The following is a 9666-nucleotide window of genomic DNA, read 5'->3' on the forward strand; positions in this document are numbered from 1 at the left end:
GGGCGGCCGGGCGGTGGCAGCCCCTGCAGTCAGTATCCACGTTCCTACATGCCCCTCTGGCCCTGTGCTTGCCATGCTAATGATAGGAACTGCAGGCCTTTATTCACGCTTATCACGTGCCTGGAGCTGTGTTTGCTCTCTGCTGCCTCTGACCCTCAGAAGCCAAGTCTTCCCAAGGGTCCTTGGACCCAGCTGGGAAGTGCCAGGGAGGAGAGTCAAGCAGCAGGGCCTACCTCTCCTTTATTCTGGCCAAGCCTGTGGTGGCAATCAGATCCTGGAGTCCAGAGGCCTGGAACCTGTGTGTGGGAGGGAACTGACGAAGGGGAGCTGAGGTAGAAAATCTCTCCCTGAGGAACAGCTGTGGCTTATTCCGTGGAAGAAGGTCCTGGCTTTGGCAATGATCGTCACCATGTGAACTTTCCTTTATATCTATCCAAGCTCAGAGGCTAGCCAGCTGAGTCTGGCTTCTTGTCTGCCTCGGATACTGGTCATGACCTCGAGCAAACCGCAAAGTCTCATGTACAAACACACACACACACACACACACACACACACATCTCAGCAGTAGATGCACCATTCTGGGGTCATTCTACAGGCCAAGAGCCTTGAGCTACTGCAAGGGGTTACATTCTTGGTCACTGAGTTAGTGGTCACCCAGGTTGTGGTTTCCTCAGCACAGCCCATTCACGACATGAGGTGGGACCACTGGCCTCTGGGAAATGCCCTTTCCAAACAGAGCCTTCACAAGCCCTGCTATGTCCAAGGAGAAGGTGATCCCATCTGCTCCAGAGCTGCCCTGGCATCCTTCTTCGAGGGACAGAGCAGGCATCGTGGCCACGTAGGGCCCACGGGGCCTGACAAACCCTAGCAAGCCAGCTCAAGGCTTCTGGGCTAGGAGTGGCCCAGGCAGAGCCTTGGAGTTCAGCACTCCGGTCACAGGGTGATCCAGCACACTTCTGACTGAGCCATGTGGACTTTTTCAGGCAAGAGTGATGGTGGGTAGGGTTCCCCTTACACTGGAGGAGAGCCCCAGAAAGGAATCTTCCTGAGAAGCTGAGACGATGGCGGGACAGCGATGGTCGCCTGGCTCCCAGAACTGTAAGTGCTCCCTTCCACCGCCCTCTCATACACCCCAACTCGGGTAGCTCTAGGAATAACTAGGGACCCTCAGACAAGCTGCAAAGAGTGACCAGGAGACCACAGTGGGAATCTCAAAGAACAGAACCTAGCCAAAGGGCAGCCTTTCGGTAATGCTGGAGGCTGCGGTGGTGGTGGCATAATGACGCAATGAGGAGGGGACTCAGTAGGCATGAGAACATTTCCCACCCCTCTTCCCACTTCACCACACCTTCCTCAGAGATGGAAGAGCTTTGTAGGAGCAGTAGCTAGCTGGGGTCCTGGGGCTGTGGGCAAGGATTGTTCTGTTGGTAACAGCATCCCCCAGGGGTAGAGGTGTTCCTTCAGCACAGCTAGGGTGTGAGCATGCAGCGTCCTGCATTTGGTAGCACCTCAGAAAGAGCAGTGGTGGAGCCTCCATAAGACGGGTAGGGAAACTGAGGCCTAGAGGGGAGGAGCACACTCAGAATTGCAAGGTCAGGCTGTGTACAGACATCCGTCTGTCAGTCCGTCGTCCGTCCGGCACAGATCTATCAGGGATGGAATAAACAGAGGAAGCACTGGAGGTGAAGGAGGGGGACATGGGGGGGGGGGGCAGGGCTGCAGAACGGAACCACATTCTGTGGATGGGAGACATGGCTTGTATAACACAGCCCACCTGTTCACCCCCGAGTAGCCCCCGCATGTGTGTGCACCCCAACACAGCATGCACTCGGTCTCCCAGGGAGCCAATGAGCTGCAGAGACTGGTATAAACAAATTGGATTAGGAGGCTGCAGGCCCCTCCTCTGCGACCCTCCAGCGGACATTAAGCAGGCCTGTAGAGTGGCCAGCTGCACTCTCTCTGGCACAGGGACAGTCAGCCCTGAGCCCCCCAATCCCTCCCCCATCCAGCCCCAGGAAGGAGCCTTGCAGAAGATGCCAGGATGATGGATGGGGTGAGGGAGGTTCCAGGCCGGCCTGAGAGCACACAGGATGTTAGTGCTTGTGTGAGGCACATTTCTGAGCTGTTCCCAGCAGCCCACCCCTCCACCCCCTTGGACTCCCCTCCACAGCCTCTCCCACGGTCACTGCTGCTGGCCTGGGACTTGGGCCTAGCCTGAGGTTCCAATCAGAATCTAGGGCTTGGGTCCTCAGCCCCACGGCTAGAAGGGAGGATGGGGGGCGGGGAGGGGGAGGCGGGAACAGCTCGGCACAGGGTGACACCAGAGGCCACGTTGGAGGGGAAAAGCCATCTTAAAAATGGTCTGTGCTTTCCCACCTGTTGTTGCTTCAGTTGGTCCTTAAAACAGGCTGCAGAGGTGGAATTGTGAGCAGGTGCTTCCCCACGTCCTTCTACCAGGCCCGAAGCTGCAGCAGGAGCAATGCCATAGGCTGAAGACACAGTAAACAGCCTGCTGTCCCCGTCTGATGGAACTATTTATTCCTCTTAGGCTCTGTTTTGGAACACTGGGGCTTCCCTCACCTCCAACACAATCAACTTTCTTTTTTCTGTTTTTCCGGGTTTTTTTTTAAAGATTTATTTATTTATTTTATGTATGCTGTATGTATGTATTTTATGTAGCTGTACAGATGGTTGTGAGCCATCATGTGGTTGCTGGAAATTGAACTCAGGACCTCTGCTCTCTCCGGCCCAAAGATTTATTTATTGTTATAGGTAAGTACACTGTAGCTGTCTTCAGACACAGCAGAAGAGGGAGTCAGATCTCATTACAGATGGTCATGAGCTACCCTGTGGTTTGCTGGGATTTGAACTCACAGACCTTGGGAAGAGCAGTCAGTGCTCTTAACCACTGAACCATCTCACCAGCCCGGCAACCAACTTTCTACAGAGCACATGTGATAGCCAAATCCACCCGCCCCTTTATGCTGCATCCAGGCAACCTACTCAGAGCCCCGTGCCAGATACCAGGCCCGGATACCAGACAGCCTGAGTTAAACCCTCATTTCCCGTTCATTTGCGTAGTTGTTCTTAGCCTCTCTGGGCCTGTTTTCTCTTCTGCAAAATGGAGGAGCAATGAGTCTCATCTCATCGCTGACTGAGGATTAATTCTTTCTCATAGTCTCATCTATTATTCCCCACCACCACCACCTGCTACACCAATCAAGAGCCAAGATAAGCCCGCTTGGTGTGCATAGGTGATTCCCAGCATACGTGCCGGGTCTTGCCTGCCTTCTCCGGCAGCAGCCCAGGTGACCAGTGGTGGCCCTCAGTCCTCTGAGTGGTGACTGAAGTGGGAATGACAGGAGGGCTCCTAGCTGAGAGCAACCTTGCCATATAAGGGCAGGAGCCACAGAGCGCCCTGCCTGGGCCTGGCGAGACTCTCCAGACAACCACTGTTTATTTTCTCCTTCGGTCTCCCCTCCTCTCACCCCTCCCAGGAGCTTCCCAACAGACAGAAGGCAGAGATCCCCTCGCCTGGAGACATTTTCTGAAGACTTGGGAAAAGGAGAAAAGGCGGGCTACTCCCTGACAGCAGGCCTCCATGCTTCTGAGAGCCAATACCAAGAACGCCAGGTAAGATCGGGGCGTCCACCTGGGTCAGCCACCTCTTTACCAGAATGGAGAACCAAACCCGGGAGATGCAAGGGCCCAGTGAGAAATATCCCTGCTCTCTGGAGATAGAGCTTGTCTCCCCCCACCCCCCAAGCCTCTCTCACCTTCCAACGGCCCCTCAGGGCGAAGGATCCTTTCTTGGGGTAAATGAAAGGCTCCTTTGAATTCCTTTTCTCAGTGAGGCTCCCTCAAATGGAGGAGTACATGTATGTCCCTGGGCCCAGAGAGAGAAGGCAGACCTTCTACTCCTCCCCACCATCCCAGTCCCCACCCCCACCCCACCCCTTCCAGGCGGCCTTTCGAGCTACTCAGGGGTGGGGGAAGGAATCTCCCTGGCTACCCGTTCTTGGCAATCTTTTTACAGGCGAGTCTGCCCCCATGCCCTCCTCCGGTGCTTTCCTTCCCCCTCAGCCTTCTGTGCCCTGCAAGGCCAAGGCTGCTTTAGCCAGGAGTGCAGGGACATACTTACGAGAACATAGAGACGGTGCTGGGTCTTCTGAACAAGCTGTCCCACACCCAGAGGGTTAAGAAACTGAGATGCCAGGCATGGAGTTTAAGGTGAGAGACCAGGCCCGGCTGCTCTGAGTTAAGAGGCCTGGCATGGTACCTTCAACCCCAACCCCAGGGAAAATTCTCTTTCCTTGGAGCCTTGGAGACCTATGGGGATATGCGCATTAAATGTCCACCAGCTTGATTATTCTAGAATTATAGGGTCCGAACTAGACAGTCTTTATCCGGGGATGGGACAAGGAAGGAGGAGGCAAAGACCTTTCCTGGTTGGATGCCTCCCTCTCTATACTGTCTGGCCATTTACGTCACCTTAAGAAAGATGGGTCTGGTTCTTGTGTCCCACCGAGAAGATGTAAAATCTCTGCCGTGCTCTCCTTTTTCCCAAGTGGGGATGGCAGCAGCCCTCATGTCCCCTTTCTGGATCACTGTCTGCAAATCTAGAATGCCCCATCCCCAGTCCTGGTCCTCCATCCAAGGTGATCATTTCCAGCCACACAAGTCAGAAGTCCAGAAGGTAGAGCAGGCTGTGGTATTCTGCCCCAGACCTCGTCATTGGATGTCCTGTTTTTTTACTTTCGTCTGCAATTTTATTATAAAGAGTAAGGTGAATCTGTTTATGTGCCTAAGCTGGAATACTTGTTACAAATGGAAAACTAACACCATGCAGAGTTTTAAACAATAATAATGATGAAGATGCAGTATCAATACCACACTGTCCCCTGCTTCTGTGGCTTGTTGGGCGCTGACCTGAAGCCCCTTCCGGAAATAAGCAGGCCTCAGGAAGAAGTCGGAGGCAGAACAGCCAGGCTTCCCTCCCCATACACAGGACCCCACACCCACAGGCATTGTAGCCCATGCGTGTAATCTCAGAATTCCAGAAGTAGAGGCAGGGGGATCAGCAGTTCTATACAATGAATGAGTTTGGGGCTAGCCTGGTCTACATGTGTCTCTGTTTCTAAAAAGAAAGGACAAAAAGGAAAATAAGGGGGAAGGGAGGGCAGACAAAGAGGCAAGGGGCGATCCAAATGGCATGTCACCAAATGACTCCCAAAGATCACGACTCCCTCGGCTTCCCCAGAAAGCAAAAGCAGTGCAGGCAAAAGGGCTTTGGGCACAGTTGACCCTGAGGAAGGAAGGCTCCTAACAACCCAGCTACGCTGTGTCCACCACTCCTGGCTATTTCCTGAAATGTTCCTTAGCTCCAGTGCCACCTCTTCCAGGGTCCCCGGGAGCTGTGGGGAATGTCGTGGAGAAGACAAGTTGTCCTGACTCCAAGAGAGTCCTGTGTTCAGATCTCCTGGCAAGTGGGTTGTGGAAAGATTCTGAGGATTCCAGACAGTGGGGAGTTGGTTATTGGCTGGGGGTTGCCTGAGGGAGGGCAGAAGTTTCTCAGCCTTAGTAACAAATCAGAGAAGTTTTCCCCACTGCCCCTGCACTCCACTCCCAGCTTGGGGGTGCTGGACTCCCGTTGGGAGGCCTAGGAGCTGTGGGGTTTCTAGAAATGGAGGTGCACATTTCTTTTTCTGTTCTCTCCCAGCCCTGAGGAAACTTCAGAAAACCCTGAAGGTATGTATCATCCGGCATCAAGGCCACCACCACTGCAGTCACTGTGAAGCAAAGGTCGTCTGAGGACCCTGGGGTCTTAGCTAGAGCAGAGGGAGTGGGTGGTTTGGGGTGGGGGTGTTCTGCTCACCTGGGAGTTTCCACACATGCCATGGCTATAGAAGAAAAGGAATCATTCACGTGGTCACCCAGTCACCACGTGTCATCTGCGGTCTGTGGCTATGTGCAAAGGTCATCAGCAGGTTCTAGGGACACCCAAATTATAATATATGGAGCTCTGGCTGGGGTGACCCAGAGATGAACCACTCGAAGGCCACGAAGGATGGGGTGGGTTGCAAGCCATCTACTCAAGAAGTATTCAAGAGCACAGCCTCGATCCGGGGGCTGAGGGAAAACATTAGGCTCTCTTTCCTGCTGAAGGAAAGTGCCCACAGATGAAAACTGTACCTCAGGAGCTAGGAAGAAACAGAGTTCAAAAGACGGGCACGCCCATGAAGGAGGTGTCCTGGGCTCTAAAGAAGTAAGGGATGGCTTCTCACTAGCAATCATTTGTTCAGCGTGCGTACAGAGATGGATGGAGGACGAATACGAGAACCACAGGTTAAGCCGGCAGAGAGGCTATCTACTATCTGCAAGGCCCTGGGGTCCGTCTTTAGCACTGAAAAACAAAACAAACAAAAAATCAACTGCACGCTTGAAATGGATGGGGTCTATCTCAAGAAAGCTAATTTAGAAAGACAAAGGGCGTGAAAGTGGAAATTCCAGGGCAAGTCGAGACCCGGAGAGGAAGCAGACCACTGCGCATGCTCACACTCCTTCTCCTGCGCAGGAGCGGATGGAGGGCCTGTCTCCCAGCCTGAGGTGCAGTGCTGCATCTCTGGTCAGTTGGGAGTCTGAGATGAAGCACTGTAGCTCAGGAAGGGAGAAGATGTTCTGCAGCCGTCACCAGGACGTGGTAAGTGTTGGCATGGGGTAACGGGCCCAATAGGTTGTCAGCTGCAGCGGTTTGTGGTGATGTTCCTGGGTTCAAGCTGTACCAGGGCTGATCACTCTTGTGCCATCTCAAACAGTAAGCTCTGGTCCATTCAGGGGCCGCCAGCACCAACACCCTGCCTCTCCTTCCTCAGCCTAGAGAAGACCCTGCTAACAAAAACGACTCTACATATACCCATTCTGGGAGGCTTCCAACACACCCTCAGAACCCTTCTCAACACTGCATAGTGAATACTCACTGTAAATGATTCTGCATTGAAACCCCTTCATCTCTATAGACCAGACAGTACCTAACAACCCTTAGTCCTAGAAGCAGAGATGCAGAGTCCTGGCTACCTGTCTGCCCTGCCCTAGAGTTTTCAGAGAGGCAAGGCGTCACCTAGGAGAGTCCCTGGGGTATACCCAATTTGTATTTAACCTCCCAAGCCTGGTCAGAGGAAAGTGACCCACTTCATAGAGGAGGGTAGGAAAAAAGAACAAACCCCACCCTGGTCTTGGCTACACTCAGATGCACCGTCAGAGGCAGAACCACACACTCCCACACATACACGAGGGCATCAGAGGAGGGCATACATGATCCTGAGCCACCAGGTGGCTGCTGGGAGTTGAACTCGGGACCTCTGGAAGAGTGCTCTGAATCGCTGAGCCATCTCACCAGCCCCTGACCATACATACATATTTCTAAGCATCCTGTGGCCTTGCTTCCTCCATGCTGTCTCCTCGCCCACCCAGGAGGTCCTATTTGATGCCACTTAACAGTCGAGCGAGGAGCAGAGTCTGAGTGACCTGCTGGAGGACAGCAGTGAGCCGGTCGCGAGAGCCTGAGAATGGACTTCATAATCACTGGCCAGGGTTCTCGAGGCCTGTGGCAAGGGGGAGGGGCCGGAAAGGACTGGTCCCCAAAAACTTCCTGACCTCAGAGAAGGTACTTTCCAAGCCACTCAGAGCTCTGGTTGGTCTTCCCAGAGCAGGAAGCTGCATCCTGGGAAGCAGGGTGCACACAGCACCCCCACACTGGCTGCCAGAGCTAGGGCCCCGGATGCAGAGAAAAACGTCTGGTCCCTAAGGGCGTGGCACATGCTGAAGGCATCTCTCTCCCACCTTGTCCTCACGGTCCAGTTTTCCCAGGAATCCCTTGGATGCTAAGATGGGGATTCCTGGAAATACTGTTCTTGAGGTCATGGCTTAACAGCTGGATCTGCCTCCTTCCCACCCTGGCATCTCCTCCCAGGGAGGAGGAGGAGGAGGGAGGAGGCGGAGCGAGCGTCGGAGGTAAGCGGTCTCGGGAACTCTCTTCTGACCTTTGTATAGCTTTTCTTTCCACTCTATCCATATTTCCTAACATCCCCGGGAGGCTGGATGTGGGAACCTCAGTGCTGCCTCACTCTTGAGAAACTTGTCTCGAGACACAGCGGTTGAACCAGACTCTATGACACAGCCTTCCCTCCGCTCTGACCCTCCTCATTTCCTTCTCTGTAGGCCTTTGTGGTGAGGAGGAGCCAGAGGCCCACGTCCACATTTTAAAGAAAGTAATGCGTAAATTTATTTTAAAAGTTTATTAAATCAGATAGGTAAACTAAAAACCATTCATCTCTGTTGGATTTGGAGGGCAGCCACAGGAAAATGAGTTTTCAAGGTAGAAAATACATGATTTGGCGCGCCCCCTGGTGGTGCCTCTTCCCACTACAGGAACACTTGTGATCTTGTACACCGCCACCTACGCGTTTAACCCTTATTTCTTGCCAGAGATGCTTCCACAGCTTACGGTTAACTGGGTTTTCCTGAGGCCCAAACAAGAGCCAGGTCACCTAGAAAGCAAACGGTAGAGCCAGGGTTGATTTCGAGCGTGGAATTGAATGTCTGAATGTCCTGAGTCAAAAGAAAAAGTAGAGGCGGGTACTACTCCCTTATAGTTCCCTGCCCCGCCCCCTCCCAGCTCTTGGGAGTTCTTTCTTGTTTTCCCTTAGCAAATCTTTGCTTATTGTGCTAAAATAAAATAAAATAAAAAATAAGGCACACGCCTTTAATCGCAGCACTCAGGAAGCAGAGGCAGGGATGGAAGTCAAAACCCTTGATGAAATCAGCTACAAAGTAGAACTAGGCCAGGAAGGATGTGACAGAGCTTACCAGGCGCTCACCACCAATCTGAGGGCTTGCGTGGAATTCCCAGAACCCACGTGGTAGGAAGAGAAAGCTGTTTGGCCTCTGACCTCCATGTGCGTAGCATGCTGTGTGCAGCAAATGTGTGTGCGCGCACGCACGCACGCGCACACAATAAAAAGAGCTAACTGCAAAGGGAAACTAGAACTCAGGTGCTGGGAGAGAGGTCAGGCAGTAAAGCGCTGGGTTCAGATGCCCAGCGCCTGTGTAGGAAGCCAGCTGTGGAGGCTGGTAGGGAGGACAAGAGGACCCCTGGAGATCTGCAGCCAGCCAGACTAGCCAGGGTTGGTGAGCTCCAGGTTCACAGAGAGACAGTGTCTCAGAATCACAGGGTAAGCGGTGACAGAAGACGCTAACCACACTCACACACTCATGTACACACTCAGAACGATCCTAAAGTGTCCCTAGTTCGTTTGGCTGAGTCGGTGGAGGTGACCGCTGTCATAGCTCCACAGCCCTCATTTCTGATGTGGCCTCGAGTCTCCAGAGACCGGGCAGTGCCCAGGGGCTATGCTTCTAGCACACATCCAGAGACATTTCTGTTGTTTTGATGATGTTGACACAACTCCACTCTCTGGCTCCTGACACACCACCCCCCCCCCGACCCCACACCATGTCAGTTCTCAATTCGACCCAATGAGGTAGAAGACAAGCAGCCCAAGGCTAAGAGAGAGGCCACCCTTAGGAACTGTGAAGGTGTCTAGCCTATGCTAACAACCTCTACCATCCTCCTGTGCCCTCAGGCTGTCCTCCCCCACCCCCAGTAGC

At 53.3% G+C, this 9666-nt stretch overlaps 1 long non-coding RNA gene across 1 annotated transcript; it reads left to right on the forward strand.

The window, feature by feature from the left end:
• Positions 1-756: 756 nt before the first annotated feature.
• On the forward strand, positions 757-9274 carry LOC127663895 (uncharacterized). The gene is made up of 2 exons (XR_007973060.1): positions 757-1098; positions 3498-9274. It is a non-coding gene; the product is annotated as an uncharacterized LOC127663895 (long non-coding RNA).
• The last annotated feature ends 392 nt before the right edge of the window (positions 9275-9666 follow it).

The sequence above is a fragment of the Apodemus sylvaticus genome, chromosome 13 (assembly GCF_947179515.1).
Source record: "Apodemus sylvaticus chromosome 13, mApoSyl1.1, whole genome shotgun sequence".
Lineage (NCBI taxonomy): Eukaryota > Metazoa > Chordata > Mammalia > Rodentia > Muridae > Apodemus > Apodemus sylvaticus.